Source organism: Notamacropus eugenii, chromosome 3 (genome assembly GCF_028372415.1).
Source record: "Notamacropus eugenii isolate mMacEug1 chromosome 3, mMacEug1.pri_v2, whole genome shotgun sequence".
NCBI lineage: Eukaryota > Metazoa > Chordata > Mammalia > Diprotodontia > Macropodidae > Notamacropus > Notamacropus eugenii.
The window spans coordinates 331,689,014-331,702,394 of record NC_092874.1 but is presented as its reverse complement, the minus strand read 5'-3'; positions in this window follow the sequence as shown (position 1 = coordinate 331,702,394).

The window sequence follows — 13,381 nt, the reverse complement described above, 5'->3', positions numbered from 1 at the left end:
GTATCACTAAACCACAGTTTAGTGGCCCTGTTTGAATTGAATGATACTAATCTGGTCTTATCAACTGTCTTTGTACATCTTAAAGTTGATGTCCTGGAGCCATCTCAAACTCAGAAAGTCCAAAAGAGAGCTTATTATCTTTTCCCCTGACACCTTCCCCTCTTCTGAAATTTTCTATTACTCAGACCCCCAACATCAGTGTCAAACTTAGCTCCTCTGTCAGCCCATATATCCTGTTGTCAGAGCTGGTGATTTCTACCTCCACAACACCTCTCCTATTCACCCCTTTGTCCCCTCTGACTCTGCCTTCTCTCTAGCATAAGCCCGCATTACTTCATGCCAGGACTATTACAACAGCCTGTTGATGGGTCTCTTGGCCTCAAGTTTCTCCCAATTGAAGTTTGTTCTCTATTTAGTTACCAAAGTGATCTTCTGAAAGTGCAGATCTGACTGTGATCCTTTGCTTAGCACCTTCAGGATAAACTCTAAAGTCTTCATAACCTGGCCTCTTCCTACCTTTTCTGTCTTATACTTTAATCCTTTCCATTTATTCTATGCTCCAGCATCATTGATTTAATTGTTGTAAATTACATGGTATGCTCCATCTTTCCTCTTGTCTTCCTTTGCACTAACTGTCCATCATGCTTGAATATTCTTTCTCCCTGCCTTGGACACTTAGTTTCCACTGATTCCTTCAAAAAAGCTCAAATTTCCCCTTCTGCCGGAGACCTTTTCTGGTTCCGGCAGCTATTTACCCCCTCAGATTACCTTCTATCTGTATTGATCTTAAATAATACCTAATTACTTACACATGCTCCACACCTTGTTAGAATGTGATCTTTTGGAGGGCAGGGACCATGTTTTTTCCTTTCTTTGTAACCCCAGCACTTTGCATATAGTAAATGCTTGTTGAAAGCACTTTTGTTTATTAACAAAAAAATTTGTTGTGTGTTAACACACATTTTTTAAAAATATTAAAGATTATGGCTATCAAAGGATGTCTGTTTTTTGAACTGGTAATTAGATAAGTGAAATTTAAATTCTATTTTACATTCATTGCTTCAAATATCTCCAGCAATACATGAATGCCCTCAGACTGGGCTTCAGACTTACATGTAGGTCTTGTCAGTTACATTCATTGGAATTTACCTTCTGTCCCAAGCAAAAAAATATGTGTGTGTGTGTGTGTGTGTAATACTGAGATAGACTTCTTTTGTTAGTAGATACTTTTGCAAGTAGGGGTCAACTGCACTCCTTCCCCTTCCTTAACAACAAATTTTTGTTGTTGTTTAGTTATGCCTGTTTCTTTGTGATCCTGTTTGGAATTTTATTGATAAAGATGCTGGAGTGGTTTTCTATTTTTCTTCTCCAGCTCTTTTTTACAGATGACAAAAGTGAGGCAAACAGGGCTAAGTGACTTGCCCGGGGTCACACAGCTACACGTGTCTGAGGTTGGATTTGAACTCAATTCTTCCTGACAACAGGTCCAGCGCTCTATCTACTACGCTGCCTAGCTTCCCCCTTCCACAAATTCTCACAGTAAATGAGACAGAATTGAGGCTACCTCTTGCCACTGGACTTTGACAATTCAGGAAGAAAGAGTGAGGCTGACTGCTTTGTGCACCTCTGCGTCCCTCAAATCCAATTCATGCACAAGTCAAGACATCACCCTGTGATATTATCAGTCCTCTTTGAAAACAAGGATAAATAATATATTTCTGATAAACAGTTTCTTATCTCTCTATCAAAACCTTTAATCTGGGCTTAAATAAACATCAAGTTTAATGATTACATAATTTCTTAACAAGGAATCAAATAACAATGTAAGGACAAAAGTGACATTGCTTTAGCTATGAGAAAGATCACAGCTGGAGTCACCTCTAACCATTACTATTTTTAGTTTCTCCTCACTTCTAATTACAGCCCCACCATTCAGTTCTCCCCAAACACCAATAAAAATCTTTTCTCATAAATTGTCTCCATGTTGCTTCGCAAGGTTAACTTAAACATTCTCTCAGAAAAGACGCTCTCTCTTCATCTTCTTTATTTCTGTCTTCACAGTTTTTCTCAACCATTCCTCTTAAAACTTTTTCCAGAATAAGAATTAAAATGCCAGGCCTTCAGGATTCTATTGTCTTAAAGAGAGAGAGTAGTTGTATCCATAGTGTCTGCTGGAGACACTATTGAAGCTGGGATTGATGGCTCTACACCACTAAGGAGTAAATTAACCAGTGACCCACAAGAATCTAAGCAGTTGCAGGTAACAACTGTTTTTCAATATGTCTTTATTTCTTCAGTGATTTGTACACAGTATATGCATAATAAATGTTCAATAAACTGGGTTGTCTGAGATTGTACCTCAACTCTGATTAGGATTTGCATTTTGACTTTTGGTAGGACCGATTTAGCTCATCTCTGCATTTCATGGTTTTGTGGGAGATTGGAAAAGAAATACCAGTGAGACTTAATACTGTCAGTCACAGTATCTCCCTCAAAGAGGAAGGAAAGTGCTTTGGAAACCCTATCTTGAAGTACCAGAAAAATATGAGTTATTATACTTATTACTAATACATCATTAGTCTATCCCACACCAGAGATTTTAGAACTCACTGGAGAATTCCTGCATGTGCAGTGTTGTAAAATTGGCTCCACCACTGCCTCTTAAGCCTCATGGAATCTGTTGTTTCCTGTGCAACTTTGGGTGAGTCACGGAATATCTCTCTGGTCTTCAGTTTCCTGATTTTTAAAATGAATGGGTTGGATTCGATGATCTCCAAGGTCCCTTCTCTCTCTAAGTCACGTGAATTTTGGGCATTTCCTCTAAACTTAATGGGAACTTAAAAGAAAAAAAAAACCTAAACCCAAACCATGAGGTTATTTTCTTCTGAAGTGTAATAAGGTTTAACAATGATTAATTAATCAAAAGCATTTATCAGGCTCTTAATACATCCCTGGCACTGAGGATACAATAACAAAAATAGAAGTCTTTCCCCAGAAGGAGGGAGCAGGATCTCCTCTGCTGGGTCTAGGAAGCTTGTCTAGCAAAGACTTCATTAAACCATTGTATTACAGCCCTGTTGCCACTTTGTACTTCTGCAGCTCCCAGCTTATTCCAGGAGCTCCTCCTTTATTTGCTGCTACATCTGGAGCCACCAGATTTCCAGATGCACATGGTTCCCTGGAGAGAGCACTGGGCTATAGAGCTGCAGAGGTTTCCTGCTAGGGCATCAGAATCTGAGTGCACCTGGCCAGTGTGCTTCTGCCTATCTCACTTATGGGGCAAAGGATAGAGCATTGAGCCTAGAGTCAGGAAGATCTGAGTTCAAATCCAGCTTCAGATACTTCCTAGCTGTGTGACCTTGGGCATGTCACTTAATCAGTTTCCTCAAGTATAAAATAGGGATAATAACAACACCTACCTGATAGAGTTGTTGTAAAGACTGACAAGATAGTGTTTGTAAAGTGCTTAACATAGTTCCTAGCACATAGTAGGTCCTGTGTGTAGGTGCTTATTCTGTTTCTTTTTCCCATTATTGTTTCTCTTTCTCTCTCTCTCCTTCCCTCCCTCCCTCCCCCCCCTTTTGAAGGCATAGTCCATGAGTCTCAACTCATTAACTCCATCAACAGTAATGAACATATAATTATCCCTTCTACACTGTGATTTTCCCAATCCCAGTTTCAATATATGGTGGGTCAGCATAAGAAATTAAGTGAAAATTCTTAGGGAAGCTACAGATGGCACACAAAGGCCAGGAGACAACACAGAAAAAGTTTGGAAAATCTGGAATGCATAAAATATATGTACAGTATTATATAATATTAAAATATTTTCTCTTTTAAGACATACCATAATAATATCCAAATACAAAATAATGGATTTTCCAGATCACAGGGGCGCTGTGCACTTAACTTTTGTGATGTGGAAGGGATAATAAGTGTGTGTGTGTGTGTGTGTGTGTGTGTGTGTGTGTGTGTGTGTATGTGTACTTGCAAACTTCATCATCAACATGAACTTTCTTGAGGACAAAGTAGGTTTATATCTTGACAATTACAGTAGAGCTTAGCCAGGCTGAGATCTTTCTACTTGCTCTGTGCACATAGATCTAGAACCTCTCTCAATCCTAGTACTTTCCCTCTATCAATTAGTTCTCATTTACTTTACATATAATTTATTTGCACAGTTTTGTTTGTTTGCTGTATTCCCCATTAGACTGTGAGCTCCTTGAGAGCAGGGACTGTCTTTGGTCTCTTTTTGTATTCCTGTTGCTTAGCATAGATCCTGGTACTTAATAAATGCTTATTGATTGACTGACTGACTGATGAAATATTCCCAAAGATATCGGGCATAGAAAAAATTTAGTTAGGTGGGAACAGGAAAATGATGCTGAAGGTGTTGGAAAGAAGTTCAAAGAAAGATTATAAAGTAGTGGAGAAGAAGAATCCAAAGACTTTCAATCCCAAGTCAATTTATTTATTTATTTGTTTGTTTGCTTATATCAATTTTCAGAGTGATACCTGGGCTATGTTACATCTAGAATTTGGGGACAACAGCTATCTCAAGGAGAGGGTCACTGCTTTACTGGCCATTTGAGCAGGCTGCTATTCTTGGGACCCAAGATGAACCTTTGGGCAAGAAAGGCAAAGGGAAACTTCTGAATGTAAATATTATGTTGAATTTCCCTTCAGGTATCCTTGTTTGCTATTTCATTTGATGATAATCAGTAAGGGATACACGACCATCTCCAGTCATCCTGATGAATATCTGGACACTGGAGACAGATGGCCCGGGAGGAGAAAGTGAGGCTGGTGACTTTGCACAGCCCTCCCTCACTCAAATCAAAGTCAACTGCAAGTCATGTCATCATCTCTCTGATATCATGGTCCTCTTCGAAAACAAAGGACAAACCCAACAGTCAATTAAGGAATGATAATACTGTGGCAATTTAAAAGAACTCTATGGGCTGATTCATCTATGAGACATCATCAGTGACAAAACAAAGGTCTGTTTTAGCCCACTTTAGCAGAATCTCACCTCTTTAAAGAGAAAAGATGGAGATGGCTCTACTAGGCCCTTGTACATACTCTATAGTTGAAGACTTGAAACGTCTTTTGAAATAATTTAGTCCATTTTAGGGATGAGAAACCTGAGGTCCAGAGAGTAGAAGTCACTTTCCAAGGCCACATAGCTCATCATTGGCAAAATCAGGATTAGAACCCAAGACTTCCAACTCCCAGTCCAGTGTTCTTTTTGCATTCTTTTTCTTTATTCAAAATCAGTTCATAAATCTTCCATCACATTTTAGGTTTTTCTGTATTAAAAACTTCTACAATTTTTAAAAGAATAATATTTTCATTATCTCATACATGTTTTCAAAATATGAACCAAGATTTGTAATGTTTTTGTAGGACTGACACGAGAAGACCAAATCCCAAATTTTAGACACTGGGTTCCTAATGAACTTCACATTGTAAAGACTACTTTGCATACTACATATTTGAGAGAGCTCATTGAAGTTCACATTCTTTTAAAATTTCTTTGATTATACCTGCTTTTTAGGAATGTGAGGAATTTCTTTGTCTTATATTAGCCAATATCCCTTTTACATTTATAGAATGCATTAAGATTTAGGTAATGTCTTCATGTTTATTGACTTATTCTCAATAGCAACCCTGTGAATTAGGTGAGTTCATATCATGATTCCTCCTTTTCAAATCGAGAAATGGACATTCAAAAACAAAAGTGACTTGCCCAAGGCCAATAAATGATGAACCAAGATTTGAACTTAGATCTTCTAACCCTTACTCAAGTACATTTCCTACTGCCTTGAAAACATTATGGGTAGCACTAGATTAGCAGTCAGGAGACCTGAGCCTCAGATTCCTTTCCTGTAAAGTGGGGGATAATCTCATCTGCACTACTTCTGTTGTTACTGAGTTGATTCAGTTATGTCTAATTCTTTGTGACTCCATTTGGAGTTTTCTTGGCAAAGATATTGGCATGATTTGCCATTTCCTTCTCCAGCTCATTTTACAGATGAGGAAACTGAGGTTAAACAGGGTGAAATGACTTGCCCAGGGTCACATAGATAGTAAGAGTCTGAGGTCGGATTTGAACTCAGGAAGATAAGTCTTCCTGACTCCAGGCCCAGCATCCTATGCACTGTATCACCTAGCGATATGATTATTGTGAGGAAAATACTTTGAAAACCTTAAAATGACATAAATGTGAGCCATTTTTATCATCCAAGTATAATAAAGTTATTCCATATAGACAGAAAAACAGGAACACTGAATATTGCATACTTAGTAACTGACTTATATTTTGAATCATTGCTAAAGAAGAAAAATAATCACCAAATTGGCTATGAAACAAAAAGAATATAGATTCTACTTGAACCTCCAAGAGCTGTGGATTTGCCTTAGAGTTTTATTGTGACCAGATCCCCATTTATATGGGAAGAAACCTTTTTAAGATGGAGTTCTTAGTTTTAACAAGCATATCTTCTCAACATTGGTAGGAGAAGCTCGAACCATTTAGGGTTTGGTTTCTCTCTTATCTTTTCCCAATGTACCTTTTGTAGCACAATTTACTCAGGCTTTCCCTCCAAATTTAGACCAATGCAAATGGTGCTGTCACATCAGGCATCTAAACCCAGCCTCCTGCTTAGCACTAACCTGGTGTTTATGCTCCCCATTAAATACCCCACTTTGGGGAAAATATATAGGGAGTGAAATGGTCTCTGACAGCTGTGAACTGCAGAAAAAAGAGCTCTATTGTTCTAAGATCTGTGTTTCATATAAGCTAAATACTGAAGTCTGAAGTATGGCAAATGTTAATTGGCTATAAACTTAACAAGGACTGGTTTGCCTTGTTTCCCTCCCATTTGTTTTTTCCCCTACTGGCCTTTTCCCCCCTCATCTGCTACAAACTAGAAGTCTTGGTACCATCCACTACTTCTGTATTTCCATTTTTTTTTTGACTTTGCAAACTCTTTTCCCCGAGTAATTCTGGAAAAGTTCTTTTTCCAAAAGATTTTTTTCCTCCTTTCTTTTTCTTTTAGGATAAAAGACTCAGATTTAGGGGGACGAAGCTCAAGACTTCCGAAATCTCTAGAATGGATGATATGAGAGTTCATTGGTATCCTTATCAGCTACCTAAGATGCTTCTTTCTTTGTATGCTGTCAACTATTGATTCTTCTAGCTCATTTTTTCAAAGACTCAGTTCCACTAGTCACTGTCAGATTAGCTTTTACATAGAAATATTTACTCAGAGGTAGAATTACAAATACACAAACTGATACCTCCTAACATGTAGTAAGCATAATCCCCTTCCCTCTTCCACCTAGTTTCTGGGAAAGACTGGGGTTCATGACTTAGTTCATTTCCTAAAGAACATAGTCCTAGTTCCAAGGACTAACCCCTCAGGTTCAAGTCTCAGGGATGTTGCCTTTTCAGGATTTCCATGTTGGACTGGTTGACTGTACCATCCTGCCTGCAATGCCTGCTTGAAAGTCAGTATGATTTGAACTCCCAGGTCACAGGGGGATCACCTCTGGCACCTGAGACTGAGTAAAACAAAAAACAGAAAACAGAAAACAGAGAAAAACATTCCTCAGGTCCCTTTCTAAGGGCTGGAGTAAAAGAGAGAGCCAGGGGAAGTATATAGTCCTTCCCCTTCCATCAGTTCCTTATCAGCTACCTAAGGTGCTTCTTTCTTTGTAAGCTATAAACTATTGACTCTTCTAGCTCATGGCGTCTTCACTATGGGTAAACTGGTATCTTCACTCTCTAGATGCAGCAATTAACAGCTGAAGGTAGCCAATTGAAGGAGGCTACCCTTGTCTACATGATAGGGAATGTGGTGGGTGCCTGATTAAACAAACTGGGCATGCTCAAAAGACCCCTCAAGGGTGTCTCCATGTTAGAACTGAGCATGCCCAAAGAAGCCTGGGTTACACAGGTAATTTTTTCCATGTTCCTCTAATTTGGTCATGATTTCACCTTTTATATCTAAGTCATTTCCATTTATATTTAATTCATGAACTCCTGACCTCTATGGCTCAAGCCTTTTTTTTTTTTTAGAAGTAGTGTGCTAGAAATGCCATATTTCCTCTAGCCTCTCAAATCTAGATCTTCGGAATCTCTCCTCCTAGTTTTAAGATAGTTTCTTTCTTTTCTAAAAATTCCTTAAGGCATGACCAAGTCTGTCATCAGATGGCTTTGATTAATTCAAGGAAGAGTTCAGCCCTATTCACTCTTGTTTCTAACTGATTAATTCAATTAAAAAAAACCCTTACCTAACTAAACGGGTGGAATATTCGATGGGGTTTCATTCTTTTAGTACTTTTCCTGGATTGGATATGGTGTCTATTCCTCAGCTTCACATAAGTCAGGGAAGAATTAATTTTACCGCCTCAGAAACTCTCAGGAGTGCCTGATATCTTATTTTCAACCCTTTTGTGGAAGCTAAGGAGAGGAAGGTTGACAAGAGACAGGATACTGGGCAATTTTGGTGAAGGGGTGAACTTTGGGAAGACTGATAGTAAGTATGCTGCCCATAGGGTAACAACAGGGGCCAGAAATGTTTGGATTGATGGATAATTTCTCGCCTCCCTTGCCCCACAAAGTGGGATTAGATTTGTAAGAGTTTCTTTCTCAAAACTGTTAACAATAATAGTGAACATTAATATCATGCTTTAAGGTTTGCAAAGCAATAGATCTGCATATATGTATATATACACATATATATACATGTATACATATATGCCTATATACATATATATTTGTAATCTCATTCAATCTTAACAGTCCTTTGAAGTTGAGTATTAATATTTCTATTTTACAAATGAAAAAATTGAGGTTGAGGGGTTACGGAGCTTGTCAGAGATACAACTAGCAGGTTGCTTAAGTTAGGATTTGAAATGAGGTTTTCTTGACTCCAAGATCTATTGCACTATTCACTACCTACCTAGCTACTTACTACATGCCTTCCTGCTGATGCTGATGACACAGAGAGGAGAAACTTGACTCCTGCTGAAAACCTGACTTAGTGCTGGGTTAGGTTGGAAAACCAGAAATTCTCTTGGGTTGCAGTCCTCAAGTCTTCCTTCCAACAGTTGAACAATGATGGGAAAATCACCTGTGATAAGACTTCAAAACTTCTCCTTTTAAGGTTTATTGATTGGGGGAAGGATGGAAAGTTGACAAGTCCTGTGAGGCTAGGTAGAAAGGGGACTTAAGGTCAGTAGCGTTGGTGTATGTGTGGGTTCCTCACTCATAAACTTTCCTTATGGATGTCAGATGTAAAAGGAATGCTGAAGATAAATTGTTTTCTAAGTGTGGAGAGAGCAGGCTTTGAGAGGTGAGGCAACAGGTGTTGACATTAATAATGGGAGGAGCTAATTAAGCATCAGTGTTAGGAGGTGAACACGTTTGTAGGCAGTGTCAATGATTTCACAGAGTAGTTGGGTCTTGGGACAGGAACAGGGCTTGAGTTTGGTTAATGGTTCATGGTGGTGGAACGGTTGGCTTAGTATTTTGGTAAGTAGTACAGTTCCTTATCTCACTGAAGATCCTCTTGAACCTTTCTGCCTTTCAACAACTAGTCCTCAATTGAAAAACTGAGAAAAACCTTTTTTACATCTTTTTGTGGTCTGATGCTCTATCTACCCTTCACCCTTCAACACCCCATCTAACCGAGGCCTGAGGTGAAACAAACAAAAATCTATTTGATTCAGGGAGTCCAGGGTACCTTGCACTCTTGTTAAAAGCACAGCAAATCACAGTATCAGTCACAATCATTACCACTCTAATGTTACTTCAGTCAAATCACGGCTGATTAAAAACAGCCCTGTTAATAAACCACAGGCTTTATTTCTCTTCAAATGCCTATAACCGCTTTCCACAATGTCTATTAAAAACCTAAAACCAAAGAAAAACATTGATTCTGTCTCCAAGTACCACTCGCTCCCAAGAGAGGAAGAAAGTGAGTGAGAGAGAGGAATGGCTCTTATTTCCCACCTTTTCCTCATTTATTGGAGCTGAGTAGCTTTAATAACTTAAAGAAGGAATAAATAGAAAACAGACAAGCATTATCTGTGGTTTTCTCCATTAGATCAGCTGAAAACAGTCCTCCTCTGCCTGGAAATGTATGCATTTGCCAACAATTCTCTGTGTCTGACTCATATCCTTATTACCTCTTCCCCTTTCTTTCCCCTTAAGGGACTGATTTTCCCCCTCATCTAAGGCAAAAAGAATTTCTTTGGATTAAGAAGACTGATGAATGCATTTTTAATATTGAAGGTCAGGTTCCTAGGCTCCAGAAAACAGACTTTACTCATTGTTTTCTTTGTCTGTCTCGTCTCCCTGTCTTAGTTTATTCCCTCAGTTTGTTCTTCAGAAATATACGAATGGCAGTCCACCACCAAAACCATATGCTTTCAGCAATCTTCACTCAGTTATTGAAAAGAAAGTATAGGATGCAAAACCTTAATGCGTCAGCTGGTTTTGCTAGACTAGACATATTTGTTACAAAGGAAGGGATTCTACCGGGAGTGGAGTTGGCTATGGAAGCTTAGTGGATAGTGATAGGGGCAGCTGGGTGGTTCAGCAGCTAGAGTGCTGGGGCTGGATTCAGGAAGACCTGAGTTCAAATCTTGTCTCAGATACTACCTAGCTATGTGACCCTGGACAAATCATGTAATCTCTATCTGCCTCTGTTTCCTCAGTTGTAAAATGGGGATAATAATAGCACCTCTTTTCCAGGGTTGTTGTAAGGATCAACTGAAGTAAGGATTGTAAAGCACTTCACATAGTGCCCAGTAGATAGTAATAGATAGATGTTAGCTATTATAGTAATTATTATTGATATACAAAAAAGCATCAATAAAAATTTTAAATGCAGAGAAGAAAAGCTCAGAAGGAGGTACAAAGAAACCTGTTATTACATTGTTTAATACATGTAATGGGGATGGAGGATTCATTAGTCAATAAGGTTTCAATCCTTTGAGCATGTGCAAATCTGTCCTTCCTAGTAGGTGATAAAAAACATAAGCATCTCCTCTTTGCTTTGTTGCTTTGGTGAACTTGATTTAAGACACATGTAACTGAGGAGCTGGTACGGTCTTCTGACTGACTGAAGAGTAAGAAGGATGGATGGGTGATTCAAGAGAAGCAGAGCCAGAGCTAAGTATGGATATGAAAGTTTCATGCAGCTTATCTTTAATTCTCTTTCCTGATGGCTTTCAAGAGTAGAGAGCTGCTGTGATCTGCTGGGTAGGAAAAGGAAGCTGGATATTCCTTCTGCCATGCCATCTCCATTTTCATCCTCCCCATGTCCTACCTCGGCAAACCTCCATGTGTCTCTAAGTTCATAGTGTTTGTGTTTCTTTTTCTTAGTCTTAGGGCAGGGGTGGGAAACCTATGGCCTAGATGCCACATGTGGCCCTCTAAGTCCTCAAGTGTGACCCTTTGACTGAATTCAAGGACTTCACTTGAGTACCTAGAGGGTCACAAGTTTGGATTCAGTCAAAGGACCACACTTCAGGACCTAGAGGGCCACATGTGACCTTGAGCCTGCAGGCTCCCCACCCCTGTCTTAGAAGAATGAGTATCCTGATGTGAGAGTGTCCACCATCAAGTCCTCACCAGTGACCTGAGCTATTAGCAGCACTTGCTTGGCCAAGGCCAGAGAAAATGCCTATAGATTGAGGTTCCAGTATCCTTTCTTCATCTGGCATCTTGGAGGAATCCTCTTTTGTAGTTCAGCAAGAGAGTGAGAGATCCTTTTTTGGAATCTTTTGATGCATGTTTTAGCGTTGCCTCTTTTGAATCATTAGCCTTCTGGTCCTGAAGTCAATCAGAAAACTTTTCATAATCTGTAGTACTGACCCTAAGTCATAATAGACAGAGTTCTGAAATTCTATGAGTTGTATTGGAAAGAGGGAATGTAATACTCTGAAAACCCACAAGGATTGGCAGATCCACATGTGAGCTAGGGGAGTTATATAGAGCCTACTATGTTCCTGGCATCGTGCTAAACTCTTTTACAAATATTATCTCATTTGATCCTCATAGCAACCCTGGGATTGGATATTGTTATTATCTCTGTTTTACAATTGAGAAAACTGAGGCAAACAGAGGATAAGTCCAGGGTCGCACAGTTAGTGTCTGAGGCCAGTTTTTAATTTAGGTCTTCCTGATTGCAGGCCCAGAACCCTATCCACTCTATCTACCATGTTATCTAGCTGCCCTTGCTGGTTTCTTTATGTACATACACACACACATATACATTCCTACATACATACATGCATGCACATATGTATATGTATATATACTTAAAACAAACTGTAGATAGATAGCACATTCATAGTCTCTTATGCCAGCCTCACTCTTTCTAGTATACTGAAATGTTTGTTGACAATTGATGGTTAGGTTCACAATAAAGAGAAAAATTTAAATTAAAAAAATCCTTCAGAAAGAAAAATAAAAGAAGCTCTTCCTTCTTTCATGTGGATTTCACATGCCCTTTGGGTGAAGAATAGATGAAAAACCTATTGAGCAGTGACCAAGGAAATACATTTTTAAGTCAAAACCCCAGAAGGGAAAGGGATAAGACTTTAACCCAGAAAAAATTGGAATTTTGTGCCTACCCCTCCCCAAGTCCTTGTTCAATTCAATTCCATCCAACCAAGATAAATGCTAGCTATATTAATATTGTAGGCATATTTATCAATGAAGAAAAACCATTTATTAAGTGATTACAATTACTCATTTCAGTTCCTAATTTAGACATTTCCTAGTTATGTCCCTGGTAAATTACATAATCTCAGTTTCTTCATCTGTAAAAACAACTCATGCCTTCAAGAGGCTCACCTTCTAAGGGGAGACACAACATATAAAGAATTACATAAAAGATGTGTGCAGAATAAGTAGAAGGCAATCTCAAAAGGAAGGTGCTAGTAGCTGAGGACACCAGAAAATACTTTAGAAAGTGAGATTTAAGCTTTCTTAAGGGCAGCTATGTGACACACTGCATAAAACATTGGGCTTGGAATGAGGAAGATTCCATCTTCCTGAGTTCAAATCTGGCCTCAGACACTAGCTGTGTAACCCTGAGCAAGTCGTTTAACCTCGTTTGCCTCAGTCTACTCATCTGTAAAATGAACTGGAGAAGGAAATGGCAAACCACTCCAGCATCTTTGCCAAGAAAACCCCAAATGGGGTCATGAAGAGTTGGACATGACTGAAACAATTGGACAGTAACAACAAAAGGCAACCAAGGAGACCAAAAGGTGGAGGAGAGATGGGAGGGTATTTTAGGTACAAGGACATTAAGTGAGGAGAGGGACTGTTGTGTGAAATGAGCAGAGAGACCTCCAG